We start from the raw sequence: 8,872 nt of genomic DNA, 5'->3' as shown, positions 1-8,872 counted from the left end.
TGCTTTTCGGTTTTCAGCCGTAGCAGGAAAAAAGCTGTGCTGTTTAAAAATGCCAGCTTTCTGGGCCGTCCTGCCAGGGCAAACTCTGACTGAGGCAGGAGGGCCAACTACCGAGAGAGGACTTGACTGTTGTCTGTTGTAGCTCGCTGGCTGGCAGGGACCTTGAAACGCCATAGAATTGTGGCTATAAACATGGCTACAGCCTGTATCTCCGCCATGAGGCTGGAAAGCTAAGGAATGGACTGGATCTAGCTGGCAAAGCCACGGCTTTAATCCTACTCATATTGCTCAGTAATTTAAAGGCTCCTGTGGTCAGAAAAACAGAGAGAGATACAGTAAAGAGATTCAAAGATAAAGAAAATGTTTAAATGATTTACAGTGTGTTAAAAATATATGCAAGCTAAAAGTTAAAAGTTTTAAAAAAAAAGTAAGAAAAAGAGAAGTTGTGTGTGGTAGTACACGCCTTTAATCCCAACACTTGGGAGGCAGAGGGAGATTGACCTCTGTGACTTCAAGGTGTGGTAGCACACGCCTTTAATCCCAGTGCCTAGAAGGCAGAGACAAACAGATCTCTGTGAGTTCAAGGTGTGGTAGCAAACACCTTTAATCCCAATGCCTGGGAGGCAGAGACAGGCGGATCTCTGAGAGTTCAAGGAGAGCCTGGTCTACAGAGTTATTCCAGGTCAAAGAGATACAGAGAATATAAAATAAAAGTAAAAATAAACGAAATAGAGGTTAAAATAAAGCGTACAAAGATGGAAAATACACAGAGAATCTTGATACTGTATACTATTATGCTCTCTTTGAATTGTTTGAATGCTGAGGAAGGAGCAACAGATGCTAAAAGATATTTGTTTATAAATGCTGCTGAACTAATCCATCGTAGAGATTTTGATGCCTTGACTTTGAAATTTGGATCTAAGGACATGATACTTTGGAAAGGAGTTTCTTTTTTTGTTTTCACAGAGGATGAGACCCTGTTCATTTCTTCTATTCCGATATGGTATGATGGACCACGCCCTCCTGAACGGTTGCTGTGAATACCTTCAGAAAATTGCTTCGCTCAACTGCCAACTGAGATGAAACTAGCACACAGGTTATACCATGAAAGACCTAATTAACGACGCCCCCATTCAGCAGGAAGCAGTTTGGAGAGAAAAAACTGCGCCCATGTTCCCAAATATTGTTTATAAATGTTCTTTTACATTTAAAGGGGGAGATGATATAGGTATGAATAATTTACATTGATATGGATTTTGCTTTAGTGATTTAAATTTAAGGTTAATTTTGTAATGTATATAGGTTGTTAATGAATAATCATTAATAATAGTTAAGTTTGTAGTCATGTTAGTTAAGATTTTCTAGATGTGCATAGATATATTTTAGATAGGCATTCTTCATATTTTTCAAAGATTATAGAATATGGCATTTTAAATGTTTTAATAACTTAGGACTTTTCATGACAATGAGACACTCTGCTCCTGGCAGCACCAATCTACTTCAAGAGGAAGATGGGCATCGAAGAGGATCCTTATGGAGTTTGATAGCCATTTGGGCAAGAAACTGCTCTTGCCTGGACTATTGCATAAACTGGACACAGAGAACCCGCAGAGAGAGGACTGCTGAACTTGCCTAAAGGTGAGATGATCTTTCGGGGTTCCTGATTCATGAAAGAGTCTGCAAGACATTCTTCAGGACAAGCAGATAGTGACTGCCTTTGAAAGTTCCTGCTTTGTGGAAATGTCTGCTGGAAACTATGGGCCTCTAGGCTGAAGATGGATGCCCCAACGGTACAGAGGAACTTTGGGTGACTGTCCAGGCAGTGAGATGTCTCTGTCATTTCTAGAGTTTGAGAGTTTGCTTATTTCTTATTTGTTTAGGTAATATTGTATCTTTCTGGACTGTTTGATGGAGTTAAGAATAGTTAGCTATAGTTATAGTTTTCCTTAGTTATGATATAGATTATTGTAATTTTTACTTGATAACTGTTTTGTTATATGTAATTTTGCTATGTTAAGTTAAAGCCTTTTTTTTTTTGTTTAAACAGAAAAAGGGGAAGTGATGTGGGAGTGTCATATATCAATCTGTTGATTTCATTGGTTAAGTTATAATAAACCAACTGCTTGGCCTCAGCTTGGAACATAGATGGGAGGAGTAAACAGAATAGAATTCTGGGCGGAAGAGGAAGTGAGGTCAGACTCTGCGCTGCTTCCAGAGGGACCGGACAGCCGCCATGCTCTGCTCTCCCAGGCAGCTGCAACCCACGATGGACGTAGGCTAGAATCTTCCCGGTAAGCGCACCTTGGGGTGCTTACACACATCATTAGAAATGGGCTAGTCCAGGTGCGAGAATTAGCCTGTAAGGGCTAGAGTTCATGGGCCAAGCAGTTCTTTAAATGAATACAGTTTGTGTGTTGTTATTTCGGGCATGAGCTAGCCAAGCGGCCGGGGTGTTGGGGACGCAGCCCCGCCGCTCCTATTTCAACAGATGGCGCCCAGACGTGTGGACAACTGAATCCACAGAAAGCCTGAAAAAGCTTGGGAAAGAGTAAAGCATGTTTTCTTGGTAGCAGCAGTTTCTCGGGTCTCCTCTGCTTGTTAGAAGCAAGCAAGCACTCTCATCTAAGAGAGGCTTCCTGACTCAGCTTCAGCTGCAAAACCCTGCAGCTCATTAAGAGGTCCTGCCACAAAACACTTAAATGGTGTTGACGAAAAGCTGAACGCATGCTTTTCGATTTTCAGCTGTAGCAGGAAAAAAGCTGTGCCGTTTAAAAATGCCGGCTTTCTGGGCTGTCCTGCCACGGCAAACTCTGACTCTTTTACGCAGGCGGTTCGTGTGGTTTGCAAGCACAGGCTGCTGAAGCTCGCTTGCTGGCAGGGACCTTGAAATGCCATAGAGTTGTGGCAGTAAACATGGCTACAACCGGTACCTCAGCCATGAGGCTGGAAAGCTAAGGAATGGACTGGATCTAGCTGGCAAAGCCACGGCTTTAATCCTACTCATATTGCTCAGTAATTTAAAGGCTCGTGTGGTCAGAAAAAGAGAGATATACAGTAAAGAGATTCAAAGATAAAGAAAATGTTTAAATGATTTACAGTGTGTTAAAAATATATGCAAGCTAAAAGTTAAAAGTTTTAAAAAAAAAGTAAGAAAAAGAGAAGTTGTGTGTGGTAGTACACGCCTTTAATCCCAACACTTGGGAGGCAGAGGGAGATTGACCTCTGTGACTTCAAGGTGTGGTAGCACACGCCTTTAATCCCAGTGCCTAGAAGGCAGAGACAAACAGATCTCTGTGAGTTCAAGGTGTGGTAGCAAACACCTTTAATCCCAATGCCTGGGAGGCAGAGACAGGCGGATCTCTGAGAGTTCAAGGAGAGCCTGGTCTACAGAGTTATTCCAGGTCAAAGAGATACAGAGAATATAAAATAAAAGTAAAAATAAACGAAATAGAGGTTAAAATAAAGCGTACAAAGATGGAAAATACACAGAGAATCTTGATACTGTATACTATTATGCTCTCTTTGAATTGTTTGAATGCTGAGGAAGGAGCAACAGCTGCTAAAAGATATTTGTTTATAAATGCTGCTGAACTAATCCATCGTAGAGATTTTGATGCCTTGACTTTGAAATTTGGATCTAAGGACATGATACTTTGGAAAGGAGTTTCTTATTTTGTTTTCACAGAGGATGAGACCCTGTTCATTTCTTCTATTCCGATATGGTATGATGGACCACGCCCTCCTGAACGGTTGCTGTGAATACCTTCAGAAAATTGCTTCGCTCAACTGCCAACTGAGATGAAACTAGCACACAGGTTATACCATGAAAGACCTAATTAACGACGCCCCCATTCAGCAGGAAGCAGTTTGGAGAGAAAAAACTGCGCCCATATTCCCAAATATTGTTTATAAATGTTCTTTTACATTTAAAGGGGGAGATGATATAGGTATGAATAATTTACATTGATATGGATTTTGCTTTAGTGATTTAAATTTAAGGTCAATTTTGTAATGTATATAAGTTGTTAATGAATAATCATTAATAATAGTTAAGTTTGTAGTCATGTTAGTTAAGATTTTCTAGATGTGCATAGATATATTTTAGATAGGCATTCTTCATATTTTTCAAAGATTATAGAATATGGCATTTTAAATGTTTTAATAACTTAGGACTTTTCATGACAATGAGACACTCTGCTCCTGGCAGCACCAATCTACTTCAAGAGGAAGATGGGCATCGAAGAGGATCCTTATGGAGTTTGATAGCCATTTGGGCAAGAAACTGCTCTTGCCTGGACTATTGCATAAACTGGACACAGAGAACCCGCAGAGAGAGGACTGCTGAACTTGCCTAAAGGTGAGATGATCTTTCGGGGTTCCTGATTCATGAAAGAGTCTGCAAGACATTCTTCAGGACAAGCAGATAGTGACTGCCTTTGAAATTTCCTGCTTTGTGGAAATGTCTGCTGGAAACTATGGGCCTGTAGGCCGAAGATGGATGCCCCAACGGTACAGAGGAACTTTGGGTGACTGTCCAGGCAGCGAGATGTCTCTGTCATTTCTAGAGCTTTGGATGTTAAGTTAAAGCCTTTTTTTTTTTTGTTTAAACAGAAAAAGGGGAAGTGATGTGGGAGTGTCATATATCAATCTGTTGATTTCATTGGTTAAGTTATAATAAACCAACTGCTTGGCCTCAGCTTGGAACATAGATGGGAGGAGTAAACAGAATAGAATTCTGGGCGGAAGAGGAAGTGAGGTCAGACTCTGTTCTGCTCCCGGAGAGACTCTGCTCTCCGGAGCACAGACGCCATGCTCAGCTCTCCCGGGTAGACGCGATAGCTCTGCTCTCTGAGGCACACGCGATGAAGATGGATGTAGGCTAGAATCTTCCCGGTAAGCGCACCTTGGGGTGCTTACACACATTATTAGAAATGGGCTAGTCCAGGTGCGAGAATTAGCCTATAAGGGCTAGAGTATGGGCCAAGCAGTTCTTTAAATGAATACAGTTTGTGTGTTGTTATTTCGGGCATAAGCTAGCCAAGCGGCCGGGGTGTTGGGGACGCAGCCCCGCCTCCGCTCCTATTTCAACAAGAATTAGCTCATCCTTTCGAAACAATTTCATGGGAGAACTTGCTTAGAAATTCTGTCAAGAGAGAAACAAGACCTTTGCAAGACAGTGGGTGTTTGAAAACGCAAACCTCTGAAGCCATCACCAACTTCAGTAAGCTGTTGACAGGGGAGAAAAGTGGTGCCATGTAAATCTCTAAAACAGAAATACTGCATCTTCTAGAACAGTGGTTCTCAACCTTTCAAATACTGTGACCCTTTACTACAGTTCCTCGTGTTGTGCTGACCCCCAACCATAAAATTATCTTGTTACTACTTCATAGCTGCGGTTTTGCTAGTGTTATGAATCATAATGTAAAGATCTGATATTCAGGATGTATTTTCCTTCTTACGAACTGACCCAAAGGGGTTTTGGCCCACAGGTTGAGAAGCACTGCTCAGTAATGAAATACCACGTGGTAAAGTCCAATTCTAGAAAACAGTCCCAGTGCAAATAAGAAATTTCTAAGACCACAGTCAAAGGCCGGTTTCTCAACACCAGGAAAGCAGAATTATCACAAAGCAGTGAGGACAATGACAGCAATATCTACCGAATGGCTGCCGTATTTGCAAGGTATTGTGTCCACTAATTTTATCCTCTTCCCAATTTCAATAGTATAGGCATGATTCACCCCACTTTTAAAAAATTAATATTAAGTAATATAGGGTAAATATGCTACATGCCTGACAAACAAATCCAAAACCTATAAAGCTTGGAAGCATTCATCCATTATCCATCCATGATGGGAAAGCACCTAGTTCCTAATTCTTAAATCAACCTCTTAAAAGTGACACCATCCCCTTTTTGAGTTCCATAGGCACTGGGCACAACTATGGTACACACACATACATACATTAGTAAGACACTCAAGCACATAAAATAAATGTCTTTAAATTTTGTAAATAGAAATAAATAAGTAAATAAAAAGGAATTCCACCACTTAATGACATCACATTGAGGACCAGGCTTATAGGATGTGAATATTTTTAAGATAAACCACATCCAAATGATATCAGGAAGTAAATGGACCTTATGGTAGGCCATATCAGTCAATTCTGTCTTCATCTTCAGAAGAAATGTTTTCACAGTTTTCATCAGAAAAGATGGATTGACTAAATTTGTTCATTGAAAGTATTGATCTTAGGTATTCTAGACACGGATGAATATGGTACCCAGTGGCTGCAGAGGGCACTTTGGAGACAACTATAGATAGCTAAATGAACACTGTCAGTAGCTTTGACCAGTGCTGGGGTGGCTGTGGGGTGGGGGATGGAAAGGAGGAAAAAAAACTTGAGATTTATTGAGGACTAAAATATACAAGTCCCGGTGACCAGGTAGCTGAAGAGTCTATCTGAAGGGCAGAGATTTGCAAGTACTCTTTTGATTAAACCCAACAACATAACAAAGTAGATTTGTTCATAGAATTTATGGTATCTCTTATATAGAAGAGAAACAAGTGTATATCATTTTAAACTCAGGATCTATTATGATTTTTAAAACTAGAAAATATTAAAATAATTACAACTCGCAAGCCCCTCTTTTCTTCTGTGTTTTCCCTTCGTCTATGTTTCTTTTCAATACCAGGCTACCTCCCCCTGTACGCAATCTCCTTTCCCTTTTATAAGAGTCTAATGTTTTATGTTTGTTGTGGTTAATTTGAGGGGTGATTTGCATTGTTTTTGAGACAAGGTCTCACAGGATAGCCAGGTTAACCTCCAGCTCAGTATCCTCCTGCCTTGGCCTCTGCAATTAGAAATTACAGATGTGCACCACAGTATCCATCTTTTAATACTTTGTAATTTAATGCAAGAAATGCATGTGAGATCTAAACCCATTTATAGAATCTACTGGAGAAAAGAAACAGCACCAGGTGGTGGGGATACACGCCTTTAATCCCAGCACTCAGGAGACAGGTGGATCTCTGTGAGTTTGACGCCAACCTCAAACAGAGCTCCAAGACAAAATCCAAAGCTACAGAGAAACCCTGTCGCAAAAGAAAAAAAGAAAGAAGGAAGGAAGGAAGGAAGGAAGGAAGGAAGGAAGGAAGGAAGGAAGGAAGGAAAGAAAGAAACAGCACCCTTTTGCTGCATCTGAATGTTATAGACAATTAGAAGGGAGAAATTGTGTGAATGGAAATTGAATGGGAAGAAATTTCTCTAATTTTGTTGTGATTATCAAAACTGAATTTATCGTCCTTTGTGTCCTTCTAACATACTGCCAATGCCCAAGAAACAAAAAAACACAAATTTTTGTCATATTTTGGCAATGAATGTACATTCGTCATTTGGGTTATGTCTATGTGACTTAGAACTGATCAAAACTGATTGTATGTTGAATACATACTGAACTACCTGATTCTTCATTATTTGCATGTAGGTAGGTAGGAGGAAGATTGCCGAAAGTTCGAGGCTAACCTTAGCTACATAGTGAGTTCCAGGCCAGCCTGAACTATAAATCGAGACCCTCCCTCTCTCATTCAAAAAATAAAAGAGACAGTGAGACACTGTCTCAAAGTAAGAAAGGAAAACAAGTTAACACAAAAAGTAATGTATGATTCTTGAAGAAAAATCAAAACATAAGAAAGTCATAAAAAAGAAGCATTATGTTGTAATCCACCTAGCTTATTGTTGGGTTTTACTCTTTTAAATAGACCTTGGTTGAACATGTGAAAAGATAAATCCTTGGATCACTTTGAGGATTCATTCTTGAATCCTTTCGTGTGCTGTCAAACTGTCTTCTAGCAAAGTTGTACTTCTCTGCATGATACAAGGACAGCTGCTTCAAATATCCTCCGACTAAGTGATCTTTATGTCCACAAGCACTGTGGGCACCAAGCACACAGAGAACACAACTTCTCAGAATCTATAGGATCCAGCAAAGATGCTCTAAGAGATGAAGTGACAGTTATGAGGACCTACATGATAAAACCAGAGAGACTTCCAAGCCAGTAACTTTAGCAAGCATCTCAGTGCATTAGAAAAAAAGCAACAACAAGTCAAACCCAAAACTAGCAGAAGGAAATAATGAAAACCAGGATTGAAGTTAATGAATGAAGAATAAAATAATGATGTCAAGTATCAATGAAGCAAAGAAATTTTCAATAAATTGCGTTAAAGCTGAATTCAATAGCATGCTCAAAACATCATATGTATCATGATATGCTGACTCCGTTCCAGGTACACAAGGGCAGGTCATTTACAAATTGGTAGACACAACACAACAAATAAATATAATCATTATCAAAAGTCATGTAGTAATATCATGGATGTAGAAAACACTTTTGACAAAATTCAACAACCCTTCATGATAAGAAAAAATCATAAGAAAATATGAAATAGAAGGATCATACCTCAGATAATAAAGTACATATATGATAAATATATTTAGCATTACACTGAAAAGATAGAAACTGACAGTGTTTCCTCTGGATCAGGAGTAAGATAAGGCTATCCATTCTCTTCATTCGTAATATGCTGATTTAAATCTCAGCAAGAACAGTGTGGTAGCTTGAATATGAATGGCCCCTTAGATCATATGTTTGAAATTAGTATCCAATTGGTGGAACTGTTTTTGAAAGATTGGAGGTGTGGCCTTGTTGAAAAAGGTGTGGCCCTTTTGGAGGAATGTGTCCTTGGGGGTGGACTTGGAGGTTTCAGAACCCACAACAGTCCTATTCCTGCTCTCTCTCCCTCCTCTCCCTCTCCCTCTCTCTCTTCTCTCTTCTCTCTCTCTCTCTCTCTCTCTCTCTCTCTCTCTCTCTCCCTC

Source organism: Alexandromys fortis, unplaced genomic scaffold (genome assembly GCF_014885135.2).
Source record: "Alexandromys fortis isolate MF-2015 unplaced genomic scaffold, M_Fortis_MF-2015_v1.1 scaffold_371, whole genome shotgun sequence".
Classification (NCBI taxonomy): domain Eukaryota; kingdom Metazoa; phylum Chordata; class Mammalia; order Rodentia; family Cricetidae; genus Alexandromys; species Alexandromys fortis.
The sequence above is the reverse complement of the archived record's forward strand: the minus strand, read 5'-3'. Positions refer to the sequence as shown.